Source organism: Rhinopithecus bieti, unplaced genomic scaffold (genome assembly GCF_001698545.2).
Source record: "Rhinopithecus bieti isolate Rb0 unplaced genomic scaffold, ASM169854v2 scaffold_788, whole genome shotgun sequence".
NCBI lineage: Eukaryota > Metazoa > Chordata > Mammalia > Primates > Cercopithecidae > Rhinopithecus > Rhinopithecus bieti.
In genome coordinates, this window is record NW_016803416.1 from 3045319 (window position 1) to 3056316 (window position 10998).

The following is a 10998-nucleotide window of genomic DNA, read 5'->3' on the forward strand; positions in this document are numbered from 1 at the left end:
GTAATGTTTTCAAAGAAATGCGACACTATAGATAAGGTTCTATGTATAAAACTCCCTGATCTCATTTTCTTCCTTTCCTTCCTAGAGAAAATTATCATTCTGAAATGTTCTTTATTTTTCTGTATACTTTGTGAAGTTTTCTCCATATGTCTATAACTATAAATAATATACATTATCGCTCTGCACGTTTATAAGTTATATGAAATAAATCATATCATACCTATCATTTAATAACCACTCATATTTTATATTTCTCTAATTTTTAAAGATAGCATTGTGCTAAGTAAAGTAAAATTGAAGTGCTGGAATGTTCTGGTATACTGTAGTGTAAGATATCCAAATATTTAGAATGCCTTTGGAATGTTGGAGTAGATTTATCAAGTTAAATCTGCTCACTCCACTTCTAATTACATCCCCTGGTGGGTTCAGAGTACTCTCCTTTCACCAAAACTGTGAGAAATACACTCATGAGGGATGTCTGGCATTCTTGAACAGCTCTATTGTTTGTAGCATAGGAATGACAATGGGAAATGCTACCATCAAACTCTGCTCCCTGAAGTCTATCAGTTTAACCCTGATGCCCTAGTAATTTATTTTTGCTATCTTTTGTGCAGTATTGGTCTGTGTGGGACTGGCCTTTTTTTTAAAAAATGAGCTTTTCTCTCCATCTAGCCTTAGAAGCATTGTTGTAACTACCTATAAAGTAATCCTTCAAGGATTCCTACATGATACAAAGCATACAAAGCAGCAATTATCTAATTATCTAAACTTTTTAACTTTTATTTTAGGTTCAGAGCTACATGTGCAGGTTTGTTATATAGGTAAACTTGTGTCATGGGTGTTTGTTATATATATTATTTAATCACCCAGGTACTAATCCTAGTACCCAATAGTTTTTTTTTTTTTTTTTTTTTTTTTTTTTTTTTTTCTGATCCACTCCCTCCATTCACTCTCCACTTTCAAGCAGGCCCCAGTGTCTGTTTTTCCCCTTTGTGTCCATGCATTCTCATCATTTAGCTCCCACTTATAAGTGAGAATGTGTGGTATTTGGTTTTCTGTTTCTGCATTATTTTGCTAATGATAATGGCCTCTAACGCCATCCATGTTCCTGCAAAGGATATGATCTCGTTCTTTTTTATGGCTGCATAGTATTCCATGGAGCATACGTACCACATTTCCTTTATCTGGCCAGCCATTGATGGACATTTAGGTTGATTTCATGTCTTTGCTAATGTGAATAGTGCTGTAATGAACATATGTGTCCATGTGTCTCTATGGTACAATGACCCAATAATGAGATTGCTGGGTGGGATAGCAGTTCTGTTTTGAGCTCTTTGAGGAATCACCACACTGTTTCCCACAATGGTTGAACTAATTTACCTTCCCATCAGCACTGTGTAAGCATTCCCCTTTCTCTGCAACCTCCCCAGCATTTGTTATTCTTTGACTTTTTACTAATAGCAATGCTGACTGGTATGAGATAGTATCTCATCATGGTTTTGATTTGCATGTCTCTAATAATCAGTGATGTTGAGCTTTTCTTCATATACTTATTGGCCATGTGTATGTCTTCTTTTAAAAATTGTCTGTTCATGTCCTTTGCCCACATTTTAATGGAGTTGACTTTTTTTCTTATAAATTTATTTAAGTTTATTTTAGATCCTGGATACTAGATCTTTGTCAGCTGTGTAGTTTACAAATATTTTCTTCCATTCTTAGATTGTCTGTTTACTCTGTTGATAGATTCTCTTGCTGTGCAGAAGCTCTTAAGTTTAACTAGGTTCCATTTGTCAATGTTCATTCCCATTGCAATTGTTTTTGGTGTCTTTGTCATGAAGTCTTCACCAGGTTCTACATCCAGAATGGTATTTTCTAGGTTATCGTCCAGGATTGACATAATTTTTGATTTTAGACTTGAATCTTTAATGCATCTTGAGTTAAGTTTTGCATATGGTATAAGGAAGAGGTTCAGTTTCAATCTTATGCATATGGCATCTTGAGTTAATTTTTGTATATGGTGTAAGGAAGAGGTTCAGTTTCAATCTTATGCATATGGCTAGCCAGTCATCCCAGAACCATTTATTGAAGGAGTCCTTTCCCCATTGCTTGTTTTTATCAGCTTTGGCAAAGATCAGATGATTTTAGATGTGTGGTATTATTTCTGGCTCTCTGTTTTGTTCCATTGGTCTATGTGCCCGTTTTGTACAAATGTTATGCTGTTTCGGTTACTGTGGCCCTGTAGTATAGTTTGAAGTCAGGCAGCATGATGTCTTCAGCTTTGTTCTTTTTGCTTAGGATTCCCTTAGCTATTCAGGCTATTTTTTTATTCCATATGAATTTTACAATATTTTTTCTAGTTCTGTGAAGAATGTCTTTATTAGTTTGATGGGAATAGCATTGAATCTATAAAATGCTTTGGGCAGTATGACCATTTTAACAATATTGATTCTCCCTACACATGAGCATGGGATAGTTTTCCATTTGTTTGTGTCATGTCTGATTCCTTTGAGCTGTGTTTGTTAATTATCTAAACTTTAATGAGTACAGTGAATGTGTTTATCTGCACTACACAATAAAACTACATAATTTTATACAAATTATATTTTCCTTTTATACTTCAATACATATGAACTATAATGTAAATAAATAATGAAATGTAGCAATATGCTTACAATATAATAAAAGCAAATGCAATTTAACTATTACAAAAACAAAAAGACAATCTAAACTGTTTAGTGCTTATTAAAGAGTTGTTTGAGTGAGGTTTGGTATTAAGGAAAGGAAAATGGAGTTTGGTGGCAAGTGAAGATTAGTTAGAGTGAGCTGGAGATAAAATCGAGTAAAAGAAGTAGATATCTGAGGTATGCAGTACAGGTTACACTTATTGACACTCAGATGGCCATCTAAAACCATAGAGAAGGCATTGGGATGGAAGTCTCAGTAATCACTTTGAAATATTTTGGTTCCAATTATGTGGTTCCTGAGAGTATGACACCATGCATATCATCATCTTTTTAAATGTGATGTTTCTCTTCATGTCATGATCATATTCACAAGCAATCGCAATAATTTTGTCTGCATCATCTAAAATTTCTTTTAAAGATTTTGCATCTTCTATTCATGACACTTTTTTTTCCACCAGTAGTTCCCTGTATTTCACCAAGAAAGATGGATTCAGCCTTGCTATTACTAGAAACTGCTTCAACCCTAATTAGTATTTACCTTAGATCTCAGTAAACCTGCCTGGGCTTGGCTCTGGCTTTCCTCCTGCCAGACTCCTCCTCATAGGGAATATAGTTCTAGAGATCAAGAGGATGTGCCCACCTAGTGTCTAGGCCTCTTGTTTAGATCAAAATCAGGTAACTAAGACCCTAGAATTTCCTACCCAAATGGACACAAGCCTGCACATGCCTCTCTCTAGACTGATCCTGCAAGCAGTGGCCATACTGTGACTCTTTCCTGAGCCTGGGGGTGGGGAGAGAGTCAGTGAATGGAACTTTCACTGTGGGCTGGAATATTCATGCTCACATATGCAAAGCCCCTCACAGTATGGGATAGCTGATGGAGGCAAAGTTGGGTGAGCTGTGGGCTGGAACCCTTCATTTTACTCTACCTCAGGCTGTACAAAGCTTAAGGGTGGGCCTGTCAATGATCTTTAAATTATATAATCTTACAGCTTCTTAACTTTCTCAAACCATTCCTGAGTTGCTTTGGAACTCAGTTTCCCCTGCTAATCACTCCCTTTCTCCACTGCCCTCTTCAGATCTTTAGAGATGTCCAGTGTCTTCTGCTATCTCAATACAAGGCTAAATTACATCCCATGCTGAGTGTGGCTCTCAATCCATTACATACTCTATTTCTCTAGCTATTAAAAAATATTATGCTGTGCTCAAGTAACACAGTGATGCTTTCCAGCATCAACAATGTTTTTATAATATTTATTTTCTCCTTGTATACACAATAGATATAGAAATGTGTATGGTCAAGCTTCAGATATTTTATGCATTTACTTTGTTCAACAGACTATACCACCTCCAACATCTTTTCAAGCATATGAGCTTTTCTAGAAAATTTCTTTCTGCAGAATGTTTCAAAAAATATATTAAAAGCATTTTGACTTAATAATGTAAAGCAAATAAGTAAAAGAATGCACAAAATGTTTTAAAAACAGAAGTATGAAAAGTTTTCCTATCAGAAAAGAAGATACGAAAGCAGTGCTCTCTGAATCCTCTTGTCCAGATTCCAACCTAAACTATTTTTGCTAGCACATGTATGCTGATATACTGGCTTGGATTTCAACTAAAGTAGTCAGTTTTGTGTATAAATATTACAAATATTTACAGTGAATATTTGGAGAGTGAGCATTCATATAGTGAAGGATACCTGAACTTCTCTCTTCAGTTTATTCTGTGAGCTGTCAAAAGACTATATTTCCAACATAAATACTATTCTAATTAATCATTTCCCTTCTTTCGAAACACTGATACTTCCCAACAGTTTATGAAAAAAAAAAATCTAAACCATTAACATGTCATTCAAGGCCACTCATAATCTGATCCCAACCTACCTTTCCAGCCCTATTCTAACCTCTTCCAATTATAAGTTTACACTCAAACCACACAAAGCTACTTGTGGTTATTCAGACAAATAGTCATAAAACTAGTTCTTCTGTTTGGAATGCCTTTCTCTATTTGTAAGGTACACATACCTTCTCTTTTCTCAACTTTCTAATGCCTCCTTTTCCACCCCAGTAGAAACTTCTCTTTCTACTTTTCTAAGACAATTAAAGCCATCAGAAGAGAACTTACACCAACTCTCACCACAACTGTTACCCCTTAGTGTCTCTACCTATAAACCCTGCCTTCCTTTGTGCAACTATAAATAAACTGTTTCTGCTTCTATCCAAAAATAGCCCCTGTATGCCTGTGCAAGATCCTTAATGGCCGAAGGACATCACTCCAGCAATGCTTCCCTCTTTCCTTCAGCATCAAATTTCTCCTCTGTGCTGAATCACTCCCAATAGTGTATAAACAAGGTATTATTTCTCCTATCTGGGAAAACAAACTCCTCTCTTAACTTTAGTTCATCCTCCGGCTTCCACATCATTTTTCTGCCCCTCTTTGTAGCAAAACTCCAGGAAAAGTGCTTTATTCTCCATATCTCTAATTCCTCTCCCCTCATTCTCTCCTACTTCCATTCCAATCAGGTTTTTCACCACTGTCATGCTATTAAAACTGCTTTGGTCAAGGACAATAATGACCTCTACATTGCAAAGTCCAGAGGTCAAACTCAGTTCTCATCATGCATGGCCCATCAGAAGCATTTGACATCATTGATCACATTCACTTTCTGGAAATACTTTCTTCATTTGGATCCTAGACCATCAGACTGTTGGCTTTCCTTTTACCTGATGACCCCATCTTCTTAGATCCTGCTGCTATTTCTACCTCTATATAGTCTCAAAATTCTTAATGTTGGTACCTCAGAACTTAATTTATGGACATCTTCTCTATCAATACTTACTTATTTGGTAATAACATTCAGTCTCATGGCTTTAAATACCATTTGATGACTCCAAAAGTTTTATCTCTAGCTGGACCTCTCTCCTAAAATCCAAACCTGATTGCCCAACTACTTACTTGATATAGTCACCTAGGGGTATAGGAGACATTTCAAACCTAATATGTTTTAAGCTGAAGTCCTAATTTATCCCCTGAAACCTGATACATTCAACCTTTCCCATTTCAGCTGATGGAACACCATCCTTCTAGTGGCTTAGATCAAAATATTGGAACCATCCCAAATCCTTTCTTTCCCTCAAAATTGCATCTAATTCGTTAGGAATTTATTTACAATGTATTAAGAATCCAACCACTTCACAGCATCTACACTGATTTCACTCTGGTTCAAGCTGCCATCATTTACTGCCTCCTAACTCGTGACCCTGCTCTCACCCTTATGCCCCAAACCTGCTCTTCAGCACAACAGCTGCAGTCATCCTGTTAATAGCTGAATAAATCAAGCAACCCTAACATTTGGGGCATACAATCCTCAAGTGAAAAGCTTTTAATGTTTCCACTTCTCTCAGAGTAAAATCAAAAAAATCTGTTTAACAACCTGTAGAGTTTTATATCAGTGATTCTCCAACTTTACTATGCATAAGAATCACCTAATATGGCAGTTGTACAGGTGAACCACTCAGATCTTCCTTCCAAAAAGACAAAATTATAATAAGCTGAAAGGAGGAAAGTTAGATGATAATCTTCAAAGCAGAGGCTTTGAGTCAGCCTGAGCTTTCAAGGCAAGTCTCTGGCTTCCTAAGTTGCCTTCAACCTGAGACCAACCATGGAGAGACTACTAGCACCTGGTCTTTTCTCCCCAACATGGACTCCTCTAACAGACAATCTCCCCTCAGAACTTTGACAGAGACCTTGTCTGAGGCTCTCTCTACACAATCCTGCTTTACTCTCCTTTTTTTCTCAGATTTTAGGTCTGGATCATGGTCTGAAGTCTTCTTCTACCTAATTTTGCTTCTTCCGCCTGTGTCTTTCACAGACATACCTTCCAAAGAACGACTTGCACTTCCAACTTCCTCAATCCTGAAAGATCAGAATTTGTCAGAGTTGGTACTGATAATGGTTTAAGAATATGATTTGGACACTTACCACCCAGATGCCTATAATTAAAGAATGCCAGTAGTAAGGGATTTACCCAGATATCCTCTGCAAAGTGCAAATTGTCATAATGTGCATCTCCAATAACAAAGAAGAAAACTTTTAGAATCTAGGAAAAACACATTCCATATTTAGGAATATTTGTCTGGTTTATACACTGATGGATAAGAAAAGTAGCCAGTTTTGAGAGGCCCAGAACACAAAAGGACTCTGCAGCAGGTCCAGGCTGCAGTTCAAGCAGCCCTAACACTTGGGCCACACAGTTCAACAGACCTTTTATGTTTGGAGGTGTCAATGGTGGAAAAGTTGCAGTATAGAGGTTATGGCAGGGACAAGTGGGAGTACCACAATGCAGGCTCCTGAGGTTATAGAGCAGGGTCATGCTAAGGTAAGGGGGAGTTATTTGCCTTTTGTGGGACAGCCTCTAGGGTGTTTTAGTTGGCCCAGGGAGAGATGGCATACTTGACCAAGGGATACCAAGCGACCATGCATCCAAACTTCCCATCAAGAGCTGAGTTCTATTGGAGCTATCAAGTCATAAAATCAAATAGGCCCAGCAGCAATCCATGTTAAGATTAAAAGGATAGTTATATACAGGAGTAAACACTAGTAAGACCAGAGGGCATAAGTAAACTGTGTGACCAGGCATCCCAGACTCCCACATCACCATGATGCTGCAGTGGAAGCTCACACTAATGGAACTATGGGGCATGGAGAGGAGTTCTACAAAACCCTCAAAAGGGGAGGAAACAGACTGAGCTCAGTTTACACATAATTTTATATATGAGTGCAACCCAAAATTAAATGACTGCACTACAGCCACACTTAGTGATGGCTATGAAAGATATTAGAGAAGAAAGTATTCCTACTGGGCAGAAGCATAAGCAGTAAGCCTGATTTATCTACTCTTAATGAAAGAGAAATGGCCTAAGGTGGCCTAGGTGAGAATACATTAATATAAAGTCAATGACTGACAGTGGTAAACAGCTTGACAGGTTGGTCAGTGGTCTGGAAGAAAACAGACTAGAAGTTTGGAGACAAAAATTCAGGATATTATCTAAAATATAAAATCTCGACAATAAGAAAATAGCTTAACTAAAACAATGAAGAAGGTCTTAACAGACACCTCACCCAAGAATGTATACAGATTGCAAATAAGCTTATGAAGAGATGCTCCACATCATATGTCATCAGGGAAATTAAAAAGTTTTAAATGAGATAACACTACATACTTTTTAGAATGGCTAAAATTCAAAACACTGACAACACCAAATGTGGCAAGGATATGGAGCAATAGAAACTCTCATTTATTGCTGGTGGGAATGCAAAATGGTATAACCACTTTGTAAGGTAGTTTGGTGATTTCTTACAAAATTAAACAGATTCTTATTATGTGATCCAGCAACTGTGGTCCTTGGTATTTACTCAAAAGAGTCGAAAACTTAGGTCCACACAAATATCTGTACATGGATTTTCATAGCAATTTTATTCATTATTGCCAAAACTTAGAAGTAAGCAAGATGTCCTTCAGTAGATGAATAAGTAAACAAACTATGGTACATCCAGAAAATGGAATATTATTCAGTGCTAAAAAGAAATATGCTATCAAGCCATGAAAAACCATGGAAGAAACTTACATGTATATTACTAAGTGAAAAAAGCCAATCTGAAAATAACCAGTGGTTGCCAGGAGCCAGAAAGTATGGAGGTATAAGGTAAAATTATTCTATATGATACTATTAATGGTGGATCTATGTCATTATTCATTTGCCAAAGTTCATAGAGTGTACAATACCAAGAGTGAAACCTAATGTAAATTATGGACTTTGGGTGATAATGATGTGTCAATGTAGGCTAATCAATTGTAACGAATGTACCATTCTGATGTGGAATGTTGGTAATGGGGAAGGCTGTGCATGTGTGATGATGGGGCATGTGAAAATCTCTGGACCTTCTGCTCAATTTTGGTGTCAACCTAAAACAGCTCTAAAAAAACAAAATAGCCTGCTTAAAAGAGAAGAATTTCAGGGCCAGAAACATGAGCATGTATGTATGGGAATGAGCACCATGTCTAAAGATCCTTGTATCACATGTTAACACCTTCCAGAAAGCATCCACCATTGAGGAAACACCAAGTAACTAAGCAGGAAAAAACATCTCAGCCAGTTGACTTTGGCCAATGTCATCAGCCATCCCTGAACAATGAGGTTACATGAAGAGCATGTCTACAGCAGTAGAGATGAAGACTATACATGGACTTCTCTTGATCAGTGCCTTTGAATGTCTAACCCATAGCAACAGCACTTGAAAATGTACCCCTAATAAGACACTATTCCTTGAGGAAACTAAATTGGACCACTGTGAATCTCATGTCTGCTATGAATCTGGCTGCATCTGACTCATAAGAATAATGTCTCTATTCCCTTGCTTTTTTCCAAGTCTTATATGAATGCCTTTTATCACAAAACTCTAGCCAGAAACCAATTAAAGAAGGGGATAAGAGAAATGTCCCTACTTTCTCTTCTGTGATATATATAAGACCTTAGAAGAAGGTGGTGGTGAGGCCAAGTTAACAACAGAGATCAGAATACAGATCAACCCTAGCCACCCTGGCATATATACACACCCCTACTGCTATAATGTAACTTACAAGTTAAGACAGTAATTATATGTAAAGATGAGAATGTCAATGGGTGACCTTATATTAATCTTTAAGTAAGGCATCAGCATCAAAGAGGAAAAAAGGAGAAATTTGATCTAGGCAAAATAAATAACTTACCTGTCAGTGAGGGAGTTATAGATTCCCTTGTGTATGTGATGGCAGAATGGTATTTATCTTTAGGAGAAGTAGGAGACCAAAATAGTTAAAAACATGTACTCAGAAGCCAAATGTTTACATCTGAATCTTATCTGTATTTGATCTTATGTCTCCTTCTTACTAGCATGTGCCATTGGACAAGTTACTTAGGCTTTTGATGCCTCATTACCCTTCTCTTTAAAAAAATGGAGATTTTAACAGTACTTACATCAAAGAGTGATGATAAACATAAACATATACATGCTAAAGCACCTAAATCAGTGTTTACTATATGGCGAGCACTCTGTAGTTGGGCTGTTACTATTCCTGTCTTAAGGACAGTTGCAAGAAAAGAATTATCAAATGGCCTCTCATTATTTCTTCCCATACAAAATGTCAAAGATTTTGTGGTTTAAAGGTTGTTGGACTTACCCAGTTCCAAAAAGGTCCCCACCTGTCCCAATTCATTTTCATCCTCACTGACCACTCCAAGGAACACAGCGCTCTTAGAAGTGTATGGACATCTGCAGCACACTAACATGGCACACGTATACATATGTAACAAACCTGCATGTTGTGCATATGTACCGTCGAACTTAAAGTATAATAATAATTAAAAAAAGAAGTGTATGGACATCACTGGCCCATGATCTCCTCCCCCTACCCTCTCTCTGTCCTTCATTCTATATGGTCCAGTCATCTTCAAATCAACCTACCTTATTCTTTGAAGTAGAAGAGAAAGAAGAGAGTTTTTGAGGTTATTTCTTAACCTTTCCTAAACAGTAGCTCTGATTTGGTTCACAATAATCATACTCCATGGATAGAAATTCAAAAGGCTTGAATGTAATGCCAGCCTTCCAATTTGGACCCCAGGGGGTCAGAAGTTCCATAGTTACACAAACTCAGTACTTTGCTCCCTTGCATTACTGTTGCCATCAGATTGTAAACTCTTTTAAGGACACAGTTTATCTTTCATCCATCTATCTTTCCTAACATCTGGCACAATGCTTTGCTCAATAAAAGATTGTTAAATGATAATAAATAGAATAAAATGGAAGTTAATGATTTCTGAAACTCATGAATAGCTTGATCATCTAGCAATGAGATTATTTTCTAGGATTTTAAAAAATTAGAATGACATTTATTATTTTAATATAGAAAAAATCATTAAAAAAAATATAATGCCACAACCCAGAAATTGCCATTGTTGTTATTTATGTTACATTTAATTTTAACATTTTGATGCTTTTTTTTTCTTTACTTAGAGACAATATCCTTTTTCTTTTGGCGTCCTGTAGAGTTTTTTTAACTGAATTTATTTTCTATTATATACCTTAGGAAAAAAAATTGGTATTTTTTTCTTACAACCTAATGGTATTTATTTCAGAGTTATTATATAACAAAGCGTTTTTTTTGTTGTTGTTGTTGTTTTGTTTTTTTTAATAAACACTGCTGGGTTAAACATTATGATCAGCCTGAGGGCTCAGAGTGACTGGGCTATAGGTTTCAGTGAAAAAAAAAAAAAAA